The following is a 13,297-nucleotide window of genomic DNA, read 5'->3' as shown; positions in this document are numbered from 1 at the left end:
GCAGCTTCACGTTAAAAATCAGTGTCTCTCTGATGCTCTTCCATGTGCTGCTCGCTGAGCTGCAGCGAACTTTATCCTAACCTTTTTTTCTTTCTTAACTTGTGGATGTCCGATGAATAAAATCCTTCATCGATTTAAAAGATATGATAAGTAACTATGTCTTTATTTTAACAATGTTGAAAGATATAATTAACATACTTCACTTGAAAATGAAGCAAAGTCGTCGACTGGAAATGTTTTTATGTCCGACTTGCATGCTGACAATTTCAGACTTATTATTTTATTCAATCATCTTTATCGACTTAAATTTGATCATGATCCTGTAACATGATCGTTTTATTTCCCAGCTCTTCAGTCACAATCAAAGCTGCCGTCATTAAACATGTGTTGGACTTCCCATAATGTTAATCTCTCGAAGATAAACAGGGAGGGCAATAATGATTAGCCTGCAATCACTGGATAGTTGCACCATCATTAAAAAGCCAAACATTGTTAGTAATGCAGAATCATCTGTCACAGGTATGATTTAGATTTTAAGGGAATTAATGAATGATAAAGTTAATCAGAGTGAATTATATCACTGAAGAGGAATGCTTCAGAGAGCAGCAGCTTCTAGTCGTCTCCAGCAACAGACCCACATTTTCACACACTCACAAAGCATCATCTATTATCACTGCTCACATAATTTCAGGCTGCCAGGATGTACTCACCATTTATGAAGCAATCAATCTCAGTGAAATGTGTATAAGAGGAGCTCGGTGCCAGTGTAACACACATCAATCCTGAATCACTGTGGAGAGAGAAATTATAGAGTCATATAATCACCATAAAGTCAGAGCGTGTCCCCATAACACCGATCAAACACGAGGTCAGTGTAAATGTCAGGGTGCAGAGCGGGCAGTGTTGAACACACACACAGCGAGTGTGTTAGCAGAGTTGAGATTGAATGTCACACAAACTCCTTCTTTTTTAGGCTAACAAATCCAACCTGTCGCTCTGCAGCGGCAGCGGACAGCCGGTATTTATAGAAGCTGTGACACACGAGGAAAAGATTTCCCTCCTCCTGTGTCACACTCTGAAAAATGTATCTGAAAAGTAGGTTAGATATAAAATTTATATTCAAACCAGGCACGGTGTCTCTATGAACAAGAAGAGTCTACAGCCACACAAGCAGCTCTGTGATGCTATACAGTATTTATAGGCACATTGGTGCTCTGAGGTACATGCTAACTTTACTAGCATACAGTGACAGGAAATCCAGGTCTGTGTGGGATTGTCCTGGTTTCCTGTTCCGACAAATATCTATGAACACTAAGATGTCCCAGATTTGAACTTTCACTACATAATGTCCCAACTTTTCTCACATTTAAAATAGTAATTTTACTGATAAAGTGTTTTTCATGCTGTGCGCGGACATAACATCGTTTTCCAGAGCTGAGTTTGCTGAGGGGTGAGCCTTCTCTCATCCTTACTCTCTCTGCTGAAAGTTGCGCATGCTAAACAATGACCAGGAAGTGAAAGGTAAACAAAACATAGCAGAATGGCGGCCGATGCAACGTCCTCGCGTCCTAAAACTTTTAAAGTCTGGGAGCATTTCACCCTCAACACTGCAAAGAAAAGGATCGCCTGCAGGATTTGTGAAAAGGACCTTCTTATCACGCGAGCATGTCGGCAATAAGATGGAGTTGGGGACTTGATTTGATGTATTATTTATATCAGCACTTTGTCCGTCCTTGGTTTTAAATGGACAAAAACTTCTTATCGTGTTTTTCATGTATGTTTTGTATCAGTAGGAGCCAAACTAGCAGGAAAGTTTATTAAAAGACATATTATTTGGATGAATAAATCATATTTATTGTCAAATTTTCTGCTCAATAATTGGCTTTTAAGTCACTATACTTTGACAAATGAGATGACACAATTATTCATTTGGCCCTCTGATGAAAGCTGATGTATTTGGCATGAAGTCTCTGGTTTAAAGTCGATGTCCGCAGGAAAAAAGCTGTGTGCTTTATGGGTAAACAGTTACTATGGCCGAGCAACCAAGGAAACGATCGATTAATTCAGACAATTAACCTTTACTGTGAAAACAAGTAAAAAACTAAGAAAAAGAAACACATTTGATGTTAAGATGAAGAAAAACAAGCAAATCGTGTGGTCCTAAAACACTTAAAATTACAGCTAATCACTAAAGCTACCACTATAGACAACAACATTTAGACCTGTCACACGTCACTTTAACAATGGGACAACAGTTAGCATGATCCATCAAAAAGCCAAATATAAGCTCTAAACTTTAAATGTTCTGGTTGGAAGTTTTCTTTGTACAGAGTCACTCTCGACTGTCGGCTAAGCTAAGCTAAGCTAAGTGTCTCCTGGTTTCAGCTTCATATTTAACAGGCAGATATGAGAGTGGGACATATCTTCTTATCTGACTCTTAGCAAGCAAATAAATGAGTCCACCCAAATGACTAATTAGTTCTTTAAGCCAGGGGTCTCCAACAGGTAGCTCGGATTTTAGTAGCTCGCCAAGAGGTTCACAGACTCTGCACAAAAAATCAGACGACAATAAATGCACCTTGAAAGCCTTTTCACACTTCAGTTCATTTAAGTACACAGATGTCCCACCCGCTCCAATACAAAATAATAGGATAGGCCAATCAGCTGTCAAAAAAAAACGGTGATGCTCCTCAGAATCAGAAAGCCTTTATTGTCATTGTACAGATGCAGCGACCCTGGGTTCAACTCCTGCCCTCAGACCATTGCTGCGTGTCATCCCCACTGTTTCTGACACTATCCACTGCTCTCTGTCAATAATGGCATTAAAGGCCAAACATTTTTTTAGATTTTTTTTTGTTTATTTGGCAAGTTTGTCAACGTCTGAACCTAACCAATCATAGCAATGTTGCAGCTACCTCCATCGACAGGTCGGGTCAGTTATGCTGTACGCTAGCTGAGCTAAAGTGAGGGGTTCGGTGCTGTTAGCCTGTTTATCCAGATTTATGATGAACAGTGAAGGTGGCCACGCCAAGAAAAAGCTGAAAACATACAATTTCCACAGGGAGTGGGAAAGCAAGTGTTTATTCACGAATGTGAAGGACGAGTGTGTGAGCCTCATCTGTGGTAACGTTTCAGTCGACTAAAGAATCAACACAGGGCGCCACCAGCAATTACAGCCATGTAATGCAAGAAGCTCTTGGCCACTTTCATTTTTTCAAAGGAGCTCTCAGATGAAAAAAGGTTGGAGACCCCTGCTTTAACCTGATTAAAGCGTTTGACTCAGATAAGAGATGTAAAGCGCTCTGATGACACCGTCATTTTAAGCTTGTTATATTGTCCTTACAGTCCTTCAGTGTGCTACAATGAGATTACCACTTTTAAGGAATGTTATGACAACCAACACTTTATTTTTAATGTTGACAAGACAAAGGAAATCATACTCAACCCCAGAGAGGTGAGGAACCACGACCCTGTGCCGTCGGGCAGGTGTGCTCCTCCGAGTATCTGGGCACTTCATTAATAAACTGAACTGGTCTGCCCATGCTGAGACTGTTTGGTGTGAATGCTGAGGTCATGATTTCATTCTATAATGCTGCACTGGAGAGTATTATCAGGTATGGTATGGCGGCTTGGTACGGCACCCTAACAGTACAGTTGAAACAAAACTCAACAGTTTGCTTTAAACAGCCATGAAAGTGATTGGGAGGAAGGAGCAGCCGTCCCCACAGGCCACTTAAGCAGGCTCAGTCCTCAGACAGGCACATTAAATCACAAAGGACCCGTCACACATGCTTTCCCCTGAACATGAACTGTTTCCTTCAGGCGGACGTTACAGAGTCTGGAAGAGCGGCCGGTTTAAGCTTTCTTTCCTCCAAACCTCAGTCACTCTACAAACAACCAGACACACATGACCCCTGCTCATCCAGTCACATGCACACTGAATGTTATGTCAGTGTCTCGGCTTGTAGTTGTTTTTAGTTTAGTTTAGTCTCCTGAGGGTTTACATGTTTTTACATACATGCATTAGGGGCACAGACTGTATGATAAGATGGACGACATGACAGCTCCCTAAAAGTGAAGCCAAACCCTCTCTATTGCCCCCTGCTGACTGGCTGCAGTATAGGTCATAAAGCCCGCCTCCTCCATGTTAGCAGATGGGACATGAGTCAAACTATAAATAATTTTTTCTCAAACATGGTTTCTGTCATTATAGTTAGTTCTTATCATGCTGATTTACGTCCAAGTGTTCATTTTTCTGACAAGTTTATTTTTAATTAGTTATTTGATGCTGTAAAATGATGATTGACAGCTCTGTTGGCAAATACAGCTCCTGCAGCCGATCTGTTCCGGATTAGCAGAGTAGAGGAGGAACGGTGAGAGGAGACGTAACAAAAACAATCACCACAGTCAATGAAGTTTACATACCTGTGATCGTTAACCTCAGACCAACACAGATAAGCTGTTCTGCTGTTAAACACGCCGCCGTGCTCCGTGGATCCTTGCTGTTCTTTCTGTAAGTTAAGTGTGTGTTCTGCTTAGCGGAAGTGGCGGTGGCGCCACCCGCCGATCTCTACTGTGCAGACTCTGGCTCCATATGACATCACCATCGCAAGATGGCAGCGCCTATCACGGGTGTCACGGTTTAAGTTTTTAAAAAAAAGGGAGAGGACCCAGGTGCAGACTCTGATTTATTTGACACAAAAACTCCAAAATGCATATCAGAAATCTAAATCTCAACAAAACAGAAAACCGAATGGTAGAACAAAAAGTCCAGGTAAAAGAGCAACGAGGAAACGAGTAAATCCAGAGTATCACAGGAAAGAACAACAGTTTCACAGGACAGGATGACAACAGTTCCACAGGTTACACAACAATGAACCAGCTCAAGACAGGCGAGGCTAATCGGACACAGGTGAGACAACCAAGGGGCAGGTGAAAACAATATCTGAACCCCGAAATACAAATCAAAAACATAACTAAACTAGAATAACTCCTGACAACGGGGACTATTTTGGCTTCACTTTCGTACAATGGGAGCAGATGGCGATGCGTCGTCCATCTATATATACAGTCATTGATTAGGGGTGGGACAAAATAACGATATGACAATATATCGTCGTCCTGTGATTAAATTATCGTATCGCTGGCGCCAAATATCGCTGTTTTTATTTAATAAAAAAAAAATACAGCGCTCTAAACAGATGTCCCGGACAGTTTGTGTCACCGCATCGTTTTATCTCAGTTTGTGTCAAAATCTGTGAAACTGACTCGCAAGTGCAGTGAATAACATTAATCCTGCACTTGACCTTTTTAGAGGCATTTTATATTCTTCAGTTAATCAGATATCGTGATGTATGGTTATATGATTGTCTTACAATATATCAATTATCGCAGAATCTCTGTTTCGTGTCGTTATCGTGGGTCAAGTATCGCGTATTGTACCGTATCGTATCGTGAGCTGCGCTGCGCTTCCTGCCCCTAGTGTGAATTTAACAATCTTATTTATTGGATCTTTTTTATGCTTACTGTATTTTATGGTGTACTTGATGTGTTTGTATGGCTGCTTGTCTAACTCACTTTACATTTGAAGCAAATCTCAAAGTGCTACAGGATAAAGACATGAGCATAGAACAACAAGTAATAAAACCCACGCACTCTCACCGGGCCCCTCGCAGCGCTGTTTTGAACGTATAGAAGCCCCTGGAGGCTCTCGGATCCCGATGAGGAGTGTGTTGCTGTAGTCCAGCCTTGAGGAGACAAAGGCATAGACGAATTTCCACATCAGGGAGGCTGAGTGAAGGACAGAGTTTTGCAATGTTCCTGAGGTGGAAGAAGGAGTTTTTGCACAGATGTTTAATGTGGGCCTCAAAAGTCAAATGAGCCAACAACCTAACAAGTTGCACTGTGCTGTATTTTTGCACATTAGCCCAAGGCAAATTTCCCCTCTGGCACATACAGTACATCTAATCTAATCTAAACTAAGATTAGGTGTACCTAAAGCTGCGGTAGGGCTGTGCGTTACATTTTTAGCTCTACAAGTCAATGCATGCCACTACAATGACGTGTTTCAACATTAGGGCCTCTTCCCTGATGAGACTTGTTTGCCTCATGACCTCATGTCTTTGAAGAAAAGTGAACACACAGTTTGAGTGAGATGTTTTCAGTTGTTGTGTCAGAATAATGAAATGATCCAAGACTATCTCAGCTAATCTCACAGAGTAAACTCTTATGAGTATTAACGGGGCTCTTATGTATCAAGCTTTGAGTATAACAGGCTATTCATACCCATTTTATCCCATTTTAAAGACAGTATTACATCACAGGCCATTAGTAAAAGCTCTAGGAACAGTACCATCTCTTTATTGGTCAAAGACAAGAGACAGAATGAAATATTGACTGTTTTTATTCACTTACTTTTTATTTAATCATCATTTCGTCTTCTGTTTCGTGTAGAAGATCAACGACAGAAATAAGGTTTAATCATTAGGAACAATGGGCACGTTTTAATTTATTTTCCTCGTCCTTATTTGCTAGTAGTCCCAAGAGAGCGCTCAAACAACTGTCGCATGTCATGTGAAAACAGCAGACTGAGAAGCTGCGTCTTGATTGACATGTAGATGTCATTTACAATGAAATAATGTCTCTGAGTAATCCTCAGTCCATCCATACACACGCATACATACAAACATGAGTCGGATGTGGAAATGTGTCCTTGTTCTGTTTAACTGAGCTTTCACTTTAATTCTAGCTCCTCTTTCTCGTCGTGGATGTGAGAAGTTGAGAACTAATAAGAAGCTGACACCCACACAGATGGCTGCTGGTTGAATATGCATGAGAAACACTCTGAGAGGAAGTTAAAGGTTGGTGAAGTGAGTGTATGCATTTCACAACTCTTGAGACTCATAGGAAAGTCATATTCGATGATTTGTATTATTTAAATATACGATTGCATGCTGAATCTCACACATTTTGATTTTACGTGATTTTTACTGGTTTTAATAATTAAAAGTATCTTTTGAAACAATTTCAGAGCTCGACCATCTGCTCAGACAAGTGTACAAGTCAGGTGTTACAAACCCTCTCTGAGGCTGTTTCTGACGCCTACCGCACAGCAACCCCGGTATTATGAGCACACCTGTAAGCAGGGCCGCAAATACCCATTGTTTGGGGGGGATGGAACATCAACATTGCCCCCCTGACAACATTTTCTGTTTCTCCGTGTCAACCACTCGTCCTGACTCCTGACGAGTTGACACCAACCCTGTTCAGAGGGGAAGGGGGAGGGGGTGGGGACCACAACCGTAACGTATGGGCTACGTGTTTGAAGAGACTACACTTAAGGTACGTCGGAGCTGACCTATTTTAAATTACATGACAAAGATAACTGCACTGTAAAAAGGGATTTTTGAGGGTAGTAAGTAAAATCCATGCAAATTGTGTAAATTATTCTAAAAGTATATCAGTCTGCAAGTGAATTAATTGAAAAGTTTACCTGCATTACCTAATTTTCAACAGTAACAATTGCAACCCAAAATAACATCATAAAGCCCAAAGATATCGGGCCTGTGCTGCAGAGTGTGCACGCGTCAACTGATCTTGGCTGCAGGCGTCTGTGTCAGTGTGTCATCAGGGTTAAAGTTAACATTCCTGTTTACTGTGTATCATAGAATGAATGAAAGTTTTTATTTATTTATTAGTTGGACATACCAGACAATTTGTGTTCGGCGTGTCTGTATATGACTAGAACTTTAAATTAGTAGCCCTCTCTTGGCGATTACACACGCCGACTTTCCTGAATATTAGTCTGTAAATGAACACGAGCAGGCTAATGTTGTTGAATTTAATCTTTTTTGTTATTTGAGCATCTTAAATCCCTAATAGGCTGCATGGTGGTGCAGTGGCTAGCGCTGTCGCCTCACAGCTAGAAGGTTCTTGGTTCAAACCCCGGTTCAGACGAAGTGGGCCTTTCTGTGTGGAGTTTGCATGTTCTCCCCGTGCATGCAAATTGTTACCTCAGTTTTATTGAGTAGATTCTACAGGTTGCTTTTTACAGTGTGACAACGAAGACTAATTTTCATATCTTGTTGCACGTACATTTTCACCATTGTTTGGCGCCCCTCTTTGCGCAGTGTCCATATGCGCTGCATATTTTGCATACCCCCTTTTTGCACCACTGTCTGTAAGCACAGTCAAAATCAGAAAGTTGTATATCTTTAAGAAGAGATGATTTTTCATGAATGTTTTGATAGAGATTAAAGGACATTCAGTATTTCTGCACACAGCTGATCCACACAGGATAAAAGCCTCACAGTGAAAGGACAGGACTGACTGACAGCAGAGGAGGCCAAATATTATCAGACCATCTGTAATCACAGATTATTTCCTGCTCGCCTGTCAGGGCTGAAAGCTTTCATGGTGCAACCTATTTTGTTTTCAAGTATTTTCAGAGTAAAATGTCACTTCCTGTCAATTTAGTCACATTACTGTGTACTGCTGCGAATCAGCCTGCGGTGATGGAGTCTCTGCATTAGCATAAAACAATTCAGCTCCCATCGCAAACAAACAGAACGTTCATTCATGTCCCTCTGCAGTGCTCCTTACAGGACGTGGAACAACAGGGCTCCCACAACAAATGCAAAATGGATATTTGGTATATTATTGTGTCTCTAAATAATGTATTGATAGTGTATGTTTTGTTTTTTCCACAGCCGCTCCTCAATACTGCAGGGTGATAATGCCTCTGTATCAGCAAGTCCCAGTTCTGCTGAATGCTGCAGATGCAAATAAACTGTTTACCTTCTTGGAATTAAAGCGGCTTTATTTATATATTTATCAGTCAGGACATGTATAAAAAATAAATGTACCATTAGGGAAATGTTCAAATTGTAATTAAAGCCCTTTGTTTCCATCCGAGTAAAAGCTTGGGTTTGCATATGTGCAGTCGTTCACATGATGTGAACTTATTGCACTCTCAAGGTGCATAGTGATAAGAAAGTTGTTTATATTTGGGGAGAACAGTGCACAGTGTTAGACTAATCCTCTGGAAGATAGACACACTGTTGTAATCATAGACTGTCTACAGGAAGTGTACGCAGAGACAGTCACACATTTGTTTGTGGACGACTGATTTGAAGCCTTGAGTTCGGCATTTTGGTCCTTTTGTTACATTTACAGTGAGAGCCAGCCAGTCAGAGGCTCTTTGTTTGAAAAGTGTCTTAAAGCTGCATTCTCTCTAACAGCCAGCAGGGGGCAAGTTGTATTCGCCCTTTTTACACTGCGGTTCCGCCTCAGTGATGTAACGAAGCTCCGTCCTCATGCCACCTTTGTCATTTTACATTGGACCAAGCAATGCCGGCGTGAAAACGTGCGCGAGGTGTAAACAAACGCAAATACACACACACTGCGCCATTTCGCCTCTGTTGCTTCCCCACGATGCCGGCTCAGAGGCGGAACGACTTTGCCACACCATTACGCCTCCGTGCATTCTACACAGAAGACAAAATGTAACAGAGGCGTAATAATCCCACCTTGAACTGGCAGTGTTTAAGGGGCTAAAGAGAGAGGTCAGCAGTCACAGATTTCTATTTCCTCGTCACTCCCACACGTCTGTCCTCTTCATCTTGCTGCCTGGCTGCGCATCTGTCTCTGCAAGTGGCAGCATCCTGGTTTGCTTCCGATATTCGGTCCGACTTTGAGTCCCTTTTTGTTCTCACCTGAATCGTACCCGACCGTGGTTAATTTGGAAACGGACCAAGTCCTGGCTTTTCTGGTAGACCTTGGTCTGGTTGTTTGGTCCGCACTAGAGTTTGAATGTGTGTTCTCACCTGTCCAAACTAACCGGAGTAAATACTTTTGTTAAGAACACTGAATGACTGGACCTCAGAATGCAGACACAGGTCGGAGACTAGCTTGAATCAATAATGTGGAATTTAATGAAAAAGGCAAACCAGAGAGTGAGTTTGAGCTCTTTCAGAATTGTCTCTTAAAGGTAAGCAGGGAGCTGACGAGGAGCCTAGGAGTGGACAGGTTTCCAAGACGAGCAGCGGGTGAGTTACCCAGGGAGAAGGAGTGTTTGCAGGGCACGGGTAGCTCAGGAGTTGTCGCAGTGGCATCCAGGAAGATTGAATGTTCTTGAGAGCTGAGCAGAGCAGAGCAGGAGTGGAGACGACGGAGTGCAAAAGGCAGGTGGAGCCGGCGACTGACCCAGGAGGTCTAAACACGGAGACAAACAGAGAGCCAAAAAGCATAAACAAACTAGCAGAACACAGGAGCCTGACAGGATACCACAGTAGGGTAACGGATGATCTGGAGAGGAGTGGATGACTGAGCTGGTCTTAGGTGGCTTGATTGCATGATCAGGAACAGGTGCTTGATGACAGCAGGTGTGCAGACTGATCAGTGTAGACAGAAATCAAACAACATGAACACAGACAATGGGAACATGGGCTGCTGCTCATGTCTCTTATTTGATATTTCCTCGCTCCTCGCTCGAACCGGAAGTAGTTCTGGAGCCGCCATATTGAGGATCGTCTCAAAGCTCTTAGCGCTGCACGGAGGAGCGAGGAGCGAGGAGAGAGGAGGGAGTTCCGAGGAGTTTCATACTGCAGAGAGGAAGAAGCGGTCCTTAAAACAGACTTTACAGTGCGCCTTGAAACCGACTATAAACAACGTTGGTATAATGAGACGGTATTTGACAACCTGTGATCGTTTAGAACGAAATATTGATCATAACTTGTCGTAAAATGTATAAAATGCAGTGAATAACTGCAGATTTGATTTGTTTTCTGAGTCAACATCTGAGTAAAAATAAGTCTAAAAATCAAAAGTAGCAAAAAACAGATTCATTCTAAAAAAAAAAACACCTCTTGTCATGATCAGTTATTTCCCTGTGATCGAAAAAGACATAGTGCTGGTAAGAAATGTCCGTATGGCTCTGCAGCAGGAACACAGACTGCAGCCTGTTCTTCATGTGCAGGTGTTTGTCAAACAGGTAACAGGATACAGTTCACATGTGTGCAGACACAAACAGCTGTTAAAGCTGACTGACAGCTGATCCAGCGGTGATCAGCTGACGCAGGCGTCACAAACCGACGTCGCTGCAGGTGACGCTTCAGAGGAAAGGACGTCTCATGTCTCTTAAAAAACATTCCCTCGTTTCCTCTCTCCTCTCTTGGTTTCCTCACGTCTCTCCATGCATCTCTAGTGGGAGGGACTAAGACGCAAGTGAAAGACGCAAGTGAAGGAAGCATAGATGCAATTTAAGAGACATGAGAAGCAGCCATAGACACATCCACACGAGGGAAGGGAACAAAGGGAGAAAAAGCACCGGACCCTAACAACTTTACTTTCATTATTTCAGACACACAGGTCCATATCAAAAGTAAAGAAAAAGTAAAGTCTGGACCAAAGCTGTCAAAGCACTGTTAAAAGACATTTATTAAGGTTAAAGTTTATACCTGTAAGTCCCTCAGCTCAAAGTTAACTCTGCACGCACAAAAAAAGAATGAGCTGCTCCTTTGAACTTGGAAAGGAAAGCTATACGATCTTGCTCTAACTCCACATCTCTAGTCTATCATTGTGTGTACAATGCGGTCTCAATAGGAAGATGAATTCTGTCTGATTCTTATTTCGCCTCTTGTAGAGCAAAGTAATAACTCGATTTCCTCCTGTGTGATTTCCTGAGGAAAAGGTGTGAAACCCACACCTCAGACCTGCTGCATCCGCCTGAGGTGAGGCCTGTCAGGAGAGCTCGTCTGGTGAGATCTTCTTCTTCTCTGACTGATTACTCTTTAAAGTCAGGAGGACTTCTTCTGTCACAGCATGAAAGCCTTTAATGAGGCCTGATATACAGAATCTGAGCTGCTTTAAAGGATGTATCTCTCCATATTAAAAGAGGCTGACAGTATGAGAGCAGCATTCATATCATCATAACAGAAACACTAAGGCTGAATCATGCTAATTGATGAGTCAATGGATGCAATTGAAATCACAATAACACTGCGAGCTGTCAGACTCAACAGCAGCATAATTTCCAGGAAGCCCAACAAGAGACAGCCAGGCGATGATAATGCCGAATAGTGGATGCGAACATGTGTTTGAGCAGACAGCAGCACGCAGTAGGAGGAAATGTCAAGTTGATTTCTGAGCCTGTTTTCACCACTGATAGTGGAGCTATTTACGCAACAGCAGCGGCTGTTTGTCCCGTCAGAAATAACCTGCGACTCAAAAGATGATTTCAAACAAACCTTGAAGGTAATTTAAGGAGGTTTCAAGCTGCTCTTTGCACAAGAAAACAAGAGTTCAATTTCCTGACTGACTGCGAGAAACCAAGAGCTCAGAAGACAAACAAGCAATGAATACGACGTCCTAATGCAACGATCATGTGCTGTTTATGAGGAATACAATCCGCTCCACCCTATTGAACCCCCTGCAGCTGTGCTCTGCAGTTTGTCATGGCAAAGGGCCGCGATGATGGTGTTAACCTGGCTGCTCTAATATATGTGCTGTGGCTAGTAGCCGTGTGAGCTGTCGAAGCACAATGATCACGCCTCCCTTTTGGCTCGTATTCATAAATTATCGAGGCGTGGTGATTTATTGCAGGCTGTCACAGCGCCGCAAAGTGTGCTACAGCGCCCGCTGGAACACATGCTCTCCATGCAGATTAACATCTTACAGTGTTGGAGCAGTAACTGAACAGTAATGAGAGAGGTGATGACTCATTTATCTCCTTTTATAACTGTGGAATGATTACAGTGAAACAAAACCTGAAAATAAATGCAGCTCTTCTTCTCTTTGTCTCTTTTCTGGTCTTAGAGCAGCTGAATGTTGGATACAGACGAGGGCGAAACCTCCAGGGCTGAGAAATGAAGCCAATATGGAAGTCCCAAAAACTGCAGTTCCTCGTGTGGCCACTAGAAGCTGGCTCCAAAAGTGAGTCACTCCCCATCAGGCCCCATATTAAGACACAACATCAGGAATAAACATGTTTACAGCCTGGTAAAAGAAACGATTTTAGTCTCTATAGCTGAAACGAGTTTAATGTTTAAATAACCCACACATTTACATTTTATTACAGCTTAAAGTTATGCATAATTAGGGGTTTATTTATGAAAATATTCTAGGTTTATTTTATTTATGTTAGCACCAATCTCTGAACCCATTGGCTTTAGTCTGACAACGATATAGCCTCTGGGAGCAACGGTGAACATGTCGGGCATGTCTGGTTTAGCCCACGGTTAGCGAAGTTCTTTTCCGTGGGCTGCGTTGTTTAATCCCCTGACAAGCTTCAGTTGGTTGA

The sequence above is a fragment of the Semicossyphus pulcher genome, unplaced genomic scaffold, assembly GCF_022749685.1.
Source record: "Semicossyphus pulcher isolate SPU_LCO1_2020_fin unplaced genomic scaffold, fSemPul1.0.p SCAF_10, whole genome shotgun sequence".
Classification (NCBI taxonomy): domain Eukaryota; kingdom Metazoa; phylum Chordata; class Actinopteri; order Labriformes; family Labridae; genus Semicossyphus; species Semicossyphus pulcher.
Note: the sequence above shows the minus strand (reverse complement) of the source record.